Genomic DNA, 15,803 nt, shown 5'->3' with positions numbered 1-15,803 from the left:
TTGGACTTGGACTTTTGTGCTGAGTGATAAAGGAAAGGATGTAGAATAGAAGAGAGCGTGATCTGCCTTATACTTTTTTTTTACTTTAAGTTCTGGGATACATGTACAGAACATGCAGGTTTGTTACATAGGTATACTTGTGCCATGGTGGTTTGCTGCACCTATCAACCTGTCATCTAGGTTTTAAGCCCTGCATGCACAAGGTATTTCTGCTAATGCTCTCCCTCCCCTTGCCCCCCACCCACCGACAGGCCCCATTATGTGATGTTCCCCTCCCTGTGTCCATGTGTTCTCATTGTTCAACTCCCACTTATGAGTGAGAACATGCAGTGGCTGGTTTTCTGTTCCTGTGTTAGTTGGCTGAGAATGATGGCTTCCAGCTTTACCCATGTCCCTGCAAAGGACATGAACTCATTCTTTTTTATGGCTGTATAGTATTCCATGGTGTATACGTGCCACATTTTCTTTATCCAGTCTATCATTGATGGGCATTTGGGCTGGTTCTAAGTCTTTGCTATTGTAAATAGTGCTGCAATAAACATATGTATGCATGTGTCTTTACAGTAGAGAGATTCATAATCCTTTGGGTATATACCCAGTAATGGGATTGCTGGGTCAAATGGTATTTCTAGTTCTAGATCCTTGAGGAATCACCACACTGTCTTCCACAATGGTTGAACTAATTTACACTCCCAACAACAGTGTAAACGCGTTCTTATTTCTCCACAGCCTTGCCAGCATCTGTTGTTTTCTGACATTTTAATAATCACCATTCTGACTGGTGTGAGATGGTATCTCATTGTGGTTTTGATTTGCATTTCTCTAATGACCAGTGATTATGAGCTTTCTTTCATATGTTTGTTGGCCACATACATGTCTTCTTTTGAGAAGTGTCTGTTTATATCCTTTGCCCACTTTTTGATGGGGTTGTTTTTTCCTTGCAAATTTGTTTAAGTTCCTTGCAGATTCTCGAGATTAGACCTTTGTCAGATGGGCAGATTACAAAAATATTCTCCCATTCTGTAAGTTGATAGTTCACTCTGCTGATAGTTTCTTTTGCTGGGCAGAAGCTGTTTAGTTTAATTAGATCCCATTTGTCAATTTGGGCTTTTGTTGCAATTGCTTTTGGTGTTTTAGTCGTGAGGTCTATTTATGACAAACAAATAACCAATATCATACTGAATAGGCAAAGGCTGGAAGCATTCCCTTTCAAAACTGGCATAAGGATGCCTTCTCTCACCACTACTATTCAATATAATATTGGAAATTCTGGCCAGGGCACTCGGGCAAGAGAAAGAAATAAAGTGTATTCAAATAGGAAAATAAGAAGTCAAATTGTCTCTGTTTGCAGATTACATGATTGTATATTTAGAAAACCCCATCATCTCAGCCCCAAAACTCCTTAAGCTGATAAGTAATTTCAATGGATACAAAATCAATGTGCAAAAATCACAAGCATTACTTTACACCAACAATAGGCAAGCAGAAAGTCAAATTATGAGTGAACTCCCATTCACAACTGCTGCAAAGAGAATAAAATACCTAAGAATATATCTTACAAGGATATGAAGGACCTCTTCAAGGAGAACTACAAACCACTGCTCAAGGAAATAAAAGAGGACACAAACAAATGGTAAAAAAATTCCATGCTCATGGATAGTAAGAATCAATATTGTGAAAATGGCCATACTACCTAAAGTAATTTAGATTCACTGCTATTCCTGTTAAGCTAATATTGGCTTTCTGGGCAGAATTAGAAAAAACTAAATTAAATTTCATATGGAACCAAAAGGGAGCCTGTATAGCCAAGACAATCCTAAGCAAAAAGAACAAAGCTGGAGGCATCATGCTACCTGGCTTCAAACTATACTACAAGGCTACGTAATCAAAACAACATGGAACTGGTACCAAAACAGATATACAGACCAATGGAACACAATAGAGACCTCAGAAATAACACCACACATCTAGAACCATCTGATCTTTGACAAATCTGATAAAAACAAGCAAAGGGGAAAGGATTCCCTATTTAATAAATGGTGCTGGGGAAACTGTCTAGCCATATGCAGAAAACATAAAATGGACCCCTTCCTTACACCTTATACAAAAATTAACTCAAGATGGATTAAAGACTTAAATGTAAAACCCAAAACCATAAAAACTCTAGAAGAAAACCTAGGCAATATCATTCAGGACATAGGCATTAGCAAAGACTTCATGATCTGCCTTATACTTTAAAATAATCCCTCCAGCTACTGTTTCAAGAACATATTTTAAGTAGGGAACTTCAAAACAAGATAAGTTAGGGTGTGATCATAAGAAGTCCAGGCTAAATACTACTTCTTACTCCTTTCTCACTCTTTCTTCAGACTTGTGGTAACAGGCAGGTAGAGTGGAAATATTCATTAGAAGTTACTGGAGTCTGTTTATATTTTGCAGAGAAAGCCGATTGGAAATTTTTATAAATCATTATGGTTTCTGGGAGAAACAGAAATTAAGGAGCCCTCCAAGTGTTTTACTGAGATAGGAAAGACTGGAGGAGTAGAGGAAGGAGATAGTTTAAATGTGAGGAATCCAACAAGCTGTGGGTATGAACCGATGAACTAACTTCCTCTCCCTTGCCATTATGACCCGGCTATCAGCTGGTGGAATCCAACCTCGTCCAGCAATGTTACAGGAATTTAACTCTTTTATAAGACCTTTTATAAAAACTCTTCTATAAAACCAGGCCCAGCTGTGCCTTTCTAAAGCACACTGTCTTAAATATGTATTTTAAATTTTAAACTTTATATTATCATGTAGGCCCTTAGAACATCAAGTACTTTTTTTTCCCATTGCTATCTAATTCCCACCTGCATGCAGCAGCTATAACAAGTAAAGCTGGCAGCCCGTTTTAAATGGGAATGGACCTTCCCAAATCCAAGCCAAATCCAGATCTGTAAAGACAGAGTTTATGGAAGTGATAGGGCCGAGGACTGAAGACAGATCTGAGCATCTTGAACTACCACTGATTTTATTCGTCTGCTACTTTGAAACAAGGAAGCTACAAAGCTCTCTCTTGCTCAGAGTCACCAACCCCTTTTACCTGCTTTGCCAGGTACCCGAAAAAGCATGTAAAAAGGGCTGCTGACTTAGGGCAAGCGTGGGCTTTGTAGCTTCCTACAAAGAAGAGCACAAGCTTGTTAAAAAGTAAAGTATTGCCAATGGTTTAGTGGGTGAGCTGGGGAGGGCAGGGGAGAGAGAGGGATTATACAGCATGAGTTTTCACACCAACCCTGTCTTTAGTAGACAATTCCTCAAACCATGAGAAATTCTTCAGGGAAGCAGGGCTACTAGTATGAGGTCCTAGGTGGTAATCTTTTGCAACTCCCCCTGCAAAAAAAATGGATAGAGAACAGGGGATTGCTTAGAAACATATGTTCTTCAGGGAGTCTTGCAAGTCTTGCTCTAAACTCTGAGCCAACCCAGCTGTAAGGGAGCAGAGGTCAAGACTTCACAGAAAGCCAGATGCTGCAGCCAGCACATATTGTTTCACAGACATACATATGTATGGATATGTGCGCTGAATAAATATATACATCAACGTGTGTATATACACTGGCAAATGCCCCAGCTTCCCATCCTTTTAGGTAAACTGAAGGAGGAAGGGAAGATTTCCTGTGAAAACAATGTGTAACTGTGCTCATCTGGTTAATGTGTGTGTCTGGATTCAATATAACCAAATGAAAAGAAGGAACAGGGAGAAGATTTTTTGATTTAAAAAAAAAAAAACTTTACACAGAGTATTCAGTCTAACTGAATTCAATTTCTGACTACCATTTCTTGGCACTATTGGATACTATGTGCAATGTAGAAATAATTAAAAGACCAGTTACTTTTATCCATTTACAAACAGCATGACCTTGAGAATGGTATTTAATCTCCTGGAGAAATAACTGAGTGGGAGCATTTTGCCGTTCAATCCTCATTACAACAGATACTTAACAGAGATGCTCACAATATGACATAATAGAAAGAGTAATGGGCTGAGATTGCAGACCCAGCTCTGCCCCTAAGTTTGCTGTGTTACTGTGACCAATTCATCTCATCTTTGTCTCTGCCCCCAAAACTATTGCTAGAAAAGGATGGTTTCGTCTTCTATGAAATAAGGTGGCTGGATTAGAAAAAGGGTCACAAAATAACTGTCTGTAAAAGAACTGATTGGGTTCCAAGTATTCCACCAGGGCATGAGACACCTGTCTAAAGGAGGCAGGGACTCTCATCTGTGGCCTACTGCTGTCATGTGACAACATAATCTGTTCTAATTTTTCAAGAAAGGGTGGCCATCTGTATTCTTATATGATACTAATTCTTTTTCTTTTTTGAAACAAATACATTAGTCTGTTCTTACGCTGCTAATAAAGATATACCACAGATTGGGTAATTTATAAAGGAAAGAGGCTTAATGAACTCACAATTCCACACTGCTGGGGAGGCCTCACAATCATGGGGGAAGACAAAGGAAGGGCACAGGGACTTCTTACATTGCGGCAGGCAAGAAGAGCTTGTGCAGGGGAACTCCCCTTTATAAAACTATTGGATCTGTTGAGTCTTATTCACTAACAGGAGAGCAGTATGGAAAAGACCCACTCCTCCCCGATTCAATTACCTCCCACCAGGTCCTTCCCACAACATGTGGGATTACGGGAGCTACAATTCAAGATGAGATTTGGGTGGGGACTCAGCCAAACCGTATCAACAGGGTCTCATTCTATTACCCATGCTGGAGTTTAGTGGCATGATCATGGCTCATTCCAGCCTCAATCTCCTGGGCTCAAATGATCCTTCCACCTTGGTGTCCTGAGTAGCAGGGACCACAGGTACCTGCCACCACATCAAGCTATTTTTTGTATTTTTTGTAGAGATGAGGTCTCACCATCTTGCCCAGCCTGGTCTCAAACTCCTGGACTCAAGCGATCCTCCTGCTTTGACCTCTCAAAGTGCTGAGATTACAGGCATGAGCTACCACACCCAGCCGGGAACAATTCTTAAAATACTATAAAGGACAAACAAAACACTTCAGGGTGTCCAATCCTTGCCCACAGCCTGCCAGTTTGCAATCTCAGGACTGAATGACTCATAAAGTTTCTTTTACTTCAAACAATGGGTAAGATTTTGGCACAGTTGTCTCAAGAGTGCCCACATACCTCCTGCTGCTCAAATAAATTGTGTCAGAAAATTGTGTCGGGGGCCTTCCAAGGGTCACTCACTGCCTCGCCTAAAGCTCTTTTGAAGTCATGCTGCCTAGTTCCACATCCAGAGGAATCTCTAGCCTTTGTGGCATTCACAGCTCTACAGAAGTCAGCAACACTCCCTATAATTTATAAGAGAACATCTCCTGACCTGGTCATTGAATCTTCTCTCAAAGTCTTTGACTCCATATCCAGCTACAACTCCGGAGGCTACTTTTGCCTCCCTGGAAAAAAACTCAGGAACCTTGAAATAACTCAGCTGCACTCAGATCCCAGAATATCTAAACATTCTGTGTATCAGAATTGTTAAAATAACTGATTGGGAGGTCATTAGATTGTAGGTACTCCAGCATCCTGAGTTTCTACATAAGTAAACCAAAACCCAACTCAGCAAGAATTGTCATAGCCTAGGAAAACAAAACTTAAGTTTAACCAATCAGAAACTGCCAATTAACCTCTTTGATGGTAAATACTGAGTGCCAACTTGATTGGATTAAAGGATGCAAAGTTTGTTCCTGGTTGTGTCTGTGAGGGTGCTGCCAAAGGAGGTTAATACTTGAGTTAGCGGACTAGGGAAGGCAGACTCACCCTTAATCTGGGTGGGCACAATCTAATCAGATGCCAGCATGGCCAGAATAAAAGCAGGCAGAAGAACGTGAAAACACTTGACTGGCTGAGCCTCTCAGTCTACATCTTTCACCTGTGCTGGATGCTGCCTGCTCTTGAACATTGGACTCCAAGTTCTTCAGCTTTGGGACTTGGACTGGCTTCTTGGCTCCTCAGCTTGCAGTCCCTATTATGAGACCTTGTGATTGGGTGAGTCAATACTCCTTAATAAACTCCCCTTTATATAGACATCTATCCTATTAGTTTTGTCCCTCTGGAGAACCCTGACTAAAATAACCCTAACTAGAGATCTAAAATTACTGTTCCACCTTAACCAAGCACATATTTTCTTTGTCTTGCTTCTGTGAATACCTTATAAAAATGTTCCCCTCACACCTCTTCAGTGGAACCCCAAACCACCTGAGGTCAAATTGGAACTGCCCAGTTCATGAATTGCTGTCTAGTGAAATAAACACCTGAAAATTTTGATGCCGTTAAATGTATCTTTTACCATTATTTAAAAATAAAGAAACAGAATCTATCATTATAGAGCACCCCCCATGTGCCAGGCCTGATGCTGCCAGCTTGGACATAACACAACAAAAGAAAAACCACACATAACATGTGTAGAACTAGACAGGATATTGTCACAGAAGAAGATAGCTGAATGAGAAATAATTAGGTATACGTGAATGACAGATATTGCCAAGAGATGGTGCTCAAAGTTTTCCTTTGTTTTTAATCAATGCATATGTAATGACCTGATGGGTTCATTTAGCCGGCTGCCCAGATGGGGCCAATTTATCAAGACAGGCGCTTGCAATAGAGAAAAATGTGAAGTCACACAGAGCCAGATGAACCAAAGACTGCAATGTTATTATTACTCAAATCAGTCTCCCTGAAAATTCGGAGGTTAGGGGTTTTCAAGTATAGTGTGGAAGGCCAGGGAATGGGTGCTGCTGATTGGTTGGGGATACAATCAAAGGGGTATGAAAATTGGCCTCTGCGTGCTCTGAGTCTGTTTCTGGGTAGGGTGATAGGACCAATTAGTGGGTCCAGGTGGAGCCATTGGTAGCCAGAAATGCAAAAACCTGAAAAGACATCTCAAAAAGCCTATCTTAAGTTCTACAATAGTGATGTTATCTGCAGGAGTAATTGGGGAAATTGCAAATATTGTGACCTCTGCCATAATGGCTGGTAATTACGTCTACACCTTAGCAGAATTCAGGTTCCCCTCATTCTCGTAACTTGGTGGTCTTTCATTAGTTTTACAAAGGTGTTTTAGTTTGGGGGAAGGACTATTATTAAACTATAAACTAAATTTCTCCCAAAGTTAGCTTGGAATAAGCCCAGGAATGATTAAGGGCAGTTTTGAGGTTAAAGACAAGATGGGGTGGGATAGATGAGATCTCTTTTCACTTTTATAATTCTCGACACTGTTACAAGTTTTGCAAAGACAGTTTTACATATTTTATTTAGTTTCTACCCATTACATACCATGCCCTGGACATACCTACCTTTACACAGGTAATGGTGACAGAGACAAGCAGACATTGAAAAATAAATTATAAAAGATATTTAATTGAATACTGGATTGAAGGGGAAAAATAGAGTTTCATGGGACCATGTAATCTAGCTTGGGAGTGGGGTTTGGTTTAGAACATTCTTTATGGAGTGTAACAGAAACCTGATGTTGCAATAATCACATCAAGTCAGTTTAGCCATAAACCACTTGCACTTAATGTTTCATTTTAGAAATTTTCTTACCATTGACCTCCACCCTGCAACTTGGTTATTAATCTCCACTTGTTCCCGTTGGAGTCAGAAATAAGCCCAATCTATCTCTCCCATTGCAAGACACTTTTGTAGAAGTTCCTACATCTATGGCCATTACACCCTTTGAATAAAGTCTGCCTTACCACCTTTAACAAGTGTCATAAATAATTTTTTCACAAGTGAAAACCTTTCCGGCAATTTTATAATTGTGCTTAATCTTTAGCAGTTTATAGATTTCTCTAGAATACACTTAATTTTTAAAAAGGTTTTAATTTTAGGTTTGTGGGTACATGTGAAGGTTTGTTACATAGGTAAATTCATGTCATGGGGGTTTGTTATACAGATAATTTTGTCATCCAGGTATTAAGCCCAGTACCCAGTAGTTATCTTTTCAGTTCCTCTGTTTTCTCCAGTCCTCTACCTTTCAGTAGACCTCAGTATTTGTTGTTTCCTTTTTTGCATTCATAAGTTCTCATTATTTAGCTTGCACTTACAAGAATATGTGGTATTTGGTTTTCTGTTCCTGCATTAGTTTGCTGAGGATAATAGCCTCCAGCTCCATCCATGTTCCCACAAAAGACATAATTTCCTTCTTTTTTATGGCTGCATAGTATTCCATGGTGTATGTGTACCACATTTTCTTTATCCAGTCTGTCATTTTCAGACATTTGGTTGATTCCATGTCTTTGCTATTGTGAACAGTGTTGCAATGAACATACACATGCATGTGTCTTTATTGTAGAAAGTTTTATATTCCTTCAGATATATACACAATAATGAGGTTGCTGGGTCAAATGGTAGTTCTGCTTTGAGTTCTTTAAGAAACTGCCAAATTGTTTCCACAGTGACTGAACTAATTGACATTCCCACCAGCAATGTATAAGTGTTCCCTTTTCTCCACAGCCTTGCCAGCATCTGTTGTTTTCTGACATTTTAATAATCACCATTCTGACTGGTGTGAGATGGTATCTCATTTTGGTTTTGATTTGCATTTCTCTAATGATCAGTGATATTGAGTTTTTTTTCATACGCTTGTTGGCTGCATGTGTCTTCTTTTGAAGTGTCTTATTCATGTCCTTTGCCCACTTTTTAATGGTGTTGTTTTTCTCTTGTAAATTTGTTTAAGTTCTCAATAGATGCTGAATATTAGACCTTTGTCAGATGCAGAGTTTGCAAATATTTTCTTCCATTCTGTAGGTTGTCTGTTTACTCTGTTGACAATTTCTTTTGCTGTGTAGAAGCTCTTAAATTTAATTAGATCCCACTTGTCAATTTTTGCTTTAATTGCAGTTGCTTTTGGTGCCTTGTCATGACATCTTTGCCCATTTCTGTGTCCAGGATGGTATTGCCTAGGTTGTCTTCCAGGGTTTTTATAGTTTGGGGTTTTACATTTAAGTCTTTAATTCAACTTGAGTTAATTTTTGTATATGGTATACACTTAATTTTCATGTGTGATGAGTAGGTTATAGCTTATCATTCCCAGTTTTTAAAATGTGAAAACAAGGTTCAGATAATATAAAACATTTGCCCCAAAATCACAGAAATAGCAAGTGACAGAAATAAGACAAAATTTTAACCATCTATTTTTTAAAACCAGTATTTCTTTCCCCCTACTCCATTTTGTAGATGGTAGAACTCTCAGTACAAGAGAATCTAGAGTTCTCATTTTCCCCAGGGGAGAATGACTAAAATGAAGGAGTTCAAAAACCTTGAGCTAAAGAGAAAGAAGGGTCTTCTATAATCTCAGTTCTCTAGAAGGGCATTAAGTCTCTAGAAGGGCATTCACAAACCTGAATTTTATGACTATCTGTTTCTCAGAATGTATTAATGATGTTGCACTATAAAAGCATTTTGTAGTTATATGACTTGGGGAAGCTCTGGGTTTAAAGTTGATTTCTTTTAACTACAGGGAATTAAAATACATTATTAATCACTCGGGGGAGTATACTACAATTTCCAAAACTTATTTTCACACATTGCGGTGTTCTGAAAAAGGCAATTTAGTAAAATCTGCCTTACAACAAAAGGAAGACTCAAGGACATGTCTGACTCTTAGGTCCTGGCCATGTGTGAGCCTGGTCTCCAGTGTGAAAGAGGATCTGAAGGAAGAAGTGGCAGCTTGTTCCCCAGCTGAGATGCATTTGCTAGCTTTGGCAACTCTCCAGGACAAAGATGGAGCCTTAAAAGTGATTTTTAAACTAAAGAAAATTAGAATCCGTTCAATAAATCATTTGTTTAGCATCATAATAAGATTTAAATACAGAGCTAGCAATTTGTTCTTTTAAACTACAAGAACACAGTTGAGTGCCTGGAAGCATTCCCTGACATTCTAGTGACTTTTTAAAGGAAATTCTAGCAAAATGGAAAAAAAAGACATGTAATGATCAAGAGTTCAGGGAGAGGTTTTGATATATGAAACTGTTAGGTTTGCCAGTGTTAGCAACTATCAAGTGGAGATAAGAAATATCAATTTTTTTTCCAAAGCAAATTTTCATCAATTAAGTGACAGGAAAAAAAATGTCAAAAATACATATTAATTTGCTTTTATATTTCCTCCAGACTAACCAGAACCAGATACAGAGACCAGAAGTATCAGTAGGAAGAACAGAAAAAGAATCTGTTCATTCAACATTTTGTCCTGGCTTTTTCTGGATGCTGAGGATTCAGTGATAACAAAGAAAAATCTATGTCTCCATTGGAACTTATATTATTGTGGAATATAAGAAATAAACATTTTAGGTTTTCAATAATTTGTTCATTCATCAAACTTTAAGAAAATAAATGAATACATCCTTTGTGTCAGATACTGTGCTAGATTTTGTGGATAAAACAGTATTTACTTTCACCCCAACCTACTCCAGCCACATTCTTTGTCCACCCAGTAATAGAGCACTCCATTCAACCATATAATCAGACTAAATATCTTAGGATCCTGGACCATCTTCTGCTTCTCATAAACCATATTCAAACCATCAGCAAATCTTATTTTCATCAAAAAATATATACATATTAAAAAATTCAACCATTTTTCACCTATATCCACTACTCGCTGCATGGCCCAAGCCACCATCATTGTTCATAACAGTTTCCTACTCAGCTTCTATATTACTCCATTTTCATGCTGCTGATGAAGACACGCCTGAGACTGGGCAATTTACAAAAGAAAACAGGTTTATTGGACTTACATTTCCACATGGTTGGGGAGGCCTCACAATCATGGCAGAAGGTAATAGGCATGTCTCACATGTTGGCAGCAAGAGAGAGAATGAGAGCCAAGCAAAACGGGTTTCCCCTTATCAAACCATCAGATCTCATGCAGCTTATTCACTATCACGAGAAAGTATGGGGGAAATCACTTCCATGATTCAATTATCTCCCAACGGGTCCCTCCCACAACATGGGGCAATTATGGGAGTACAATTTAAGGCGAGATTTGTGTCCAGACACAGAGCCAAACCATATCATTCCACCCCTGACCCCTCCCAAATCTCATGTCCTCACATTTCAAAACCAATCATGCCTTCCCAACAGTCCCCCAAAGTCTTAACTCATTTCAGCATTAACCCAAAAATTCACAGTCCAAAGTTCCATCTGAGACAAGACAAGTCCCTTCCTGCTATGAGCCTATAAAACCAGAAGAAAGCTAATTACTTTGTGGATACAATGGGGGTACAGGCATTGGGTAAATAAAACCAATCCAAATGGGGAGGAACTGGCTGAAACAAAGGGGCTACAGGCCCCAGGCAAGTCCGAAATCCAGCAGGGCAGTCAAATGTTAAAGTTCCAAAATGATTTCCTTTGACTCCACGTCTCATATGCAGGTCACCCTGATGCAAGATACAGGTTCCCATGGTCTTGGGCAGCTCCGCCCCTGTGGCTTTGCAAGGTACAGCCTCCCTCCCAGCTGCTTTCACAGGCTGATGTTGGGTGTCTGCAACTTTTCGAGGTGAAAGGTGTAAGCTGTCAGTGGATCTACCACTCTGGGGTCTGGAGGACGGTGGCCTTCTGCATTTCCATACATCTTCTGAAATACAGGAGGAGTTTCGCAAATTCCAGTTCTTGACTTCTGTGCACCCGCAGGCTCAACACCACGTGGAAGCTGTCAAGGCTTGAGGCTTGCACCCTCTGCTGAGGCCACGGCACCATGACCCCTTTCAGACACAGCTGGAGTGGCTGGGATACAGGGCACCAAGTCTCTAGGCTGCACACAGCACTGGGACCCTGGGCCCAGCCCCTGAAACCGTTTCTCCTAGGCCTCTGGGCCTGTGATGGGAGGGGCTGCAGTGAAGACCTCTGACATGCCCTGGGGACTTTTTCCCCATTGTCTTGGGGATTAACATTTAGCTCCTTGTTAGTTGAGCAAATTTCTACCACCGGCTTGAATTTTTCCTGACAAAAACAGTTTCCCCTTATCAAACCACAGAGTGGGGGAAACCGCCCCCATGATGCAATTATCTCCCACCAGGTCCCTCCCACAACATGTGGGAATTATGGGAGTACAATTCAAGATGAGATTTTCGTGGGGACACAGCCAAACCACATCACCTTCCAATCATTTTTTCCTAACACCTGTATTCAACAGGTTATCCAGAGCAAGTCATAGAATATTATTTTTCTGTCCTTCGTCCACTTTTTGATGGGGTTGTTTTTTTCTTGTAAATTTGTTTGAGTTCTTTGTAGATTCTGGATATTAGCCCTTTGTCAGATGAGTAGATTGCAAAAGTTTTTTCCCATTCTGTAGGTTGCCTGTTCACTCTGATGGTATTTTCTTTTGCTGTGCAGAAGCTGTTTAGTTTCATTAGATCCCGTTTGTCAATTCTGGCTTTTGTTGCCATTGCTTTTGGTGTTTTAGACATGAAGTCCTTGCCCATGCCCATGTCCTGAATGGTATTACCTAGGTTTTCTTCTAGGTTTTTTATGGTTTTAGGTCTAACATTTAAGTCTTTAATCCATCTTGAATTAATTTTTGTATAAGGTGTAAGGAAGGGATCCAGTTTCAGCTTTCTACATATGGCTAGCCAGTTTTCCCAGCACCATTTATTAAATAGGGAATCATTTCCCCATTTCTTGTTTTTGTCAGGTTTGTCAAAGATCAGATGGTTGTAGAAGGGACACTTCTCAAAAGAAGACATTTATGCAGCCAACAGACACATGAAAAAATGCTCATCATCACTCGCCATCAGAGAAATGCAAATCAAAACCACAATGAGATACCATCTCATACCAGTTAGAATGGCGATCATTAAAAAGTCAGGAAACAACAGATGCTGGAGATGTGGAGAAATAGGAACATTTTTACACTGTGGGGACTATAAACTAGTTCAACCATTGTGGAAGACAGTGTGACGATTCCTCAAGGATCTAGAACTAGAAATACCATTTGACCCAGCCATCCCATTACTGGGTATATATCCAAAGGATTATAAATCATGCTGCTATAAAGACACATGCACACATATATTTATTGCAGCACTATTCACAATAGCAAAGACTTGGAACCAACCCAAATGTCCATCAGTGATAGAGTGGATTAAGAAAATGTGGCACATATACACCATGGAATACTATGCAGCAATAAAAAAGGATGAGTTCCTGTCCTTTGTAGGGACATGGATGAAGCTGGAAACCATCATTCTCAGCAAACTATCGCAAGGACAAAGAACCAAACACCACATGTTCTCACTCATGGGTGGGAGCTAAACAATGAGAACACTTGGACACAGAAAAGGGAACATCACACACCAGGGCCTGTCATGGGGTGGGGGGATGGGGGAGGCATAGCATTAGGAGATATACCTAATGTAAATGACGAGTTAATGCGTGCAGCACACCAACATGGCACATGTATATATACGTAACAAACCTGCATGTTGTGCGCGTGTACCCTAGAACTTAGAGTATAATAATAATAAAAAATTATTTTTCTCTTTGAAATCTTCCTTTATGCTGCCTCTCTTAGTCTGTTTGAGATGCTATCACAGAATACCATCCACTGGGTTACTTATAAAGAACAAAAAAGAAAATGATTTCCCACAGTTCCAGAGGCTGGGAAATCAAGGGGTTGGCAGATTCAGTGTCTGATGGTGGCCTGCATCCTGGTTCACCGATGACTGCCTTTTCACTGTCTTCTCATGTAATGGAAGGGACAAGGAAGCTCTCTGTATTTCCTTTCATAGGAACACTAATCTCATATGAAGATTCTACCCTTATGAACTAATAACCTCCCAAAGGCCCTACTTCCTAATACCATCACACTGGATGTAAGATTTTCAACATATGAATTTCAAGAGTATACATTCAGTCTACAGCTCTGCCTTAATGCATTTGTAACAACCTGCCATGTTGTCTAAGCTCATCTGTTTATTTGTGTATTATTCATCTCCCTCCTCTTAAACATAATTTTTAAAAAAAGGAATGAGTAGGTTTGTTTCCAACATCTAAATTATCATTTTGTCTATTATAGTAAATTTTACAACATGATAAATATTCATAAGATGTAAGCAACAGTGATGTCATAGATGATAGATGAGGGTTTGATCAATGTTCTGTGGGCTTTGATTGTAGAAAGATCAGGGAAAATTTTATGAAGGAATTGAAGCTTGCTCAAAGAATAGAAGCTTTCTTAAAGGAATTGAAGCTTGTTCAAAAGCTACTATCTTCTGAAGGGAGTACTTCTGCTCCCTCTATACGATATCAACAATAGCTTCCTAACTGATAAGACATGTCTTTAGTACTCAGCCCAAACAGCCTCTTCCTTGAGACATTTTTCTTGACTTTTTGTTTGTGTATTTAATAAAAATTGATTGAGTGTCTTTTGTTTGCAGGCCATAAGGAATGCAATCATGGATGAGATAAATGTGAAGACCACTGGAATGCAGTGTGGTAAGGGCAATCAGAGGCAAGTAAACAGGGCTATGAGCCTTTGAGTCTTCCATTTTATTTCTCCCTTTCTTCTTCTCAATTCTCTGTTTTGCTTAAAGTTGTATGTTTCTCCAATATGCTGACAGCCCCCATTTCCAGCAAAGCTAATTATTCTAACATGGGTGGATTTTGAGTTTGAAATGTAGTTACTCCCATATACCCTTGCTCTGCTCAATCCATTTCAGCTGCCTGTACTGAAGGCCACAAATAGCCTCTATTCTCTACTTCTTGGATCCATTAGCAACAAGAAGTTGAAGCTGGAACCATCTTGCTTCACTAACCTGCTGTGTGGTGTGATGACCACATTGACAACACCTGACAATAATAATGGTGCAGGCAAATACTTGAGAGGCAAGGCAGGTCATGTAAGTGAGAGAAGCATGCTGGCTAAAATGTAATAATGAGTAGTGGGGACTGGATGTGGTGAAGAAAACTTGCACTCAATGACTGCAGAGCCAGGAGTGACCATCACAGAGGGAATGTAGGTCAAGGGTAGGGAAGAAACCTCTTTTCCTCTTTCTTCAAATACAGGGACACACTAGCCTCTCTCCATGCTCTCATCCACTCCTACCCTAGAGATAAGTGAAGGATCGGGCCTCTCCAGTTAAGAGGAGGACCTGGACTTCACATCCCAGCCTTTTTCTTGCTTTTTCTCTCTGGCATTTACCTGTCTGCTCCTCTATGGAGTATGTGTTACAGAGTCAGGCCACACAGGAAGGCCTGCAGTTGTTTGGTGTTGCCTGTGACTGGGTGAAGAAGCCTATTTCTGGGATTTGGTATTAAGAATCCCATCGTTTCTGCTCATTTAAGCCATGTCTTTTGTCTTAGACTTTGTCCATAGTAAATGAGATATTTTGATCTTCACCAGCCTTTTTTTTTTCTCATATTTTAGTCTATTCATCAACTCAAGTGAGGAAAACAGGGGTGCGATTTATTGGGCCCCACAAATCATATGGCTGGTGTTGCTTGATTTTCTAATTTCTAAATAAAATACAAGTTCAGATTTTTATATTTAAAAGTCTTCTGATTCCAAACTGTTGGCAAAATAACTCATGTATTTATTTTCTCTTTAACAAATTTAATGAAGAACTTTGCTTGGGAACAATTAGGAACATTCCTTCAATAAACAGAACTTTTTCTAAACATTTTAAATTTATTTATTTTAATTGACAAGTAAAAAATTGTATATATTAATTGGGTACAACATGTTGTTTTAAAATCTGGATACACTGTGGAATAATCAAATCGAGCTAATCAACATATGCATCA

This window comes from Trachypithecus francoisi, unplaced genomic scaffold, assembly GCF_009764315.1.
Source record: "Trachypithecus francoisi isolate TF-2019V2 unplaced genomic scaffold, Tfra_2.0 Lachesis_group7, whole genome shotgun sequence".
Taxonomy (NCBI): Eukaryota; Metazoa; Chordata; class Mammalia; order Primates; family Cercopithecidae; genus Trachypithecus; species Trachypithecus francoisi.
Note: the sequence above shows the minus strand (reverse complement) of the source record.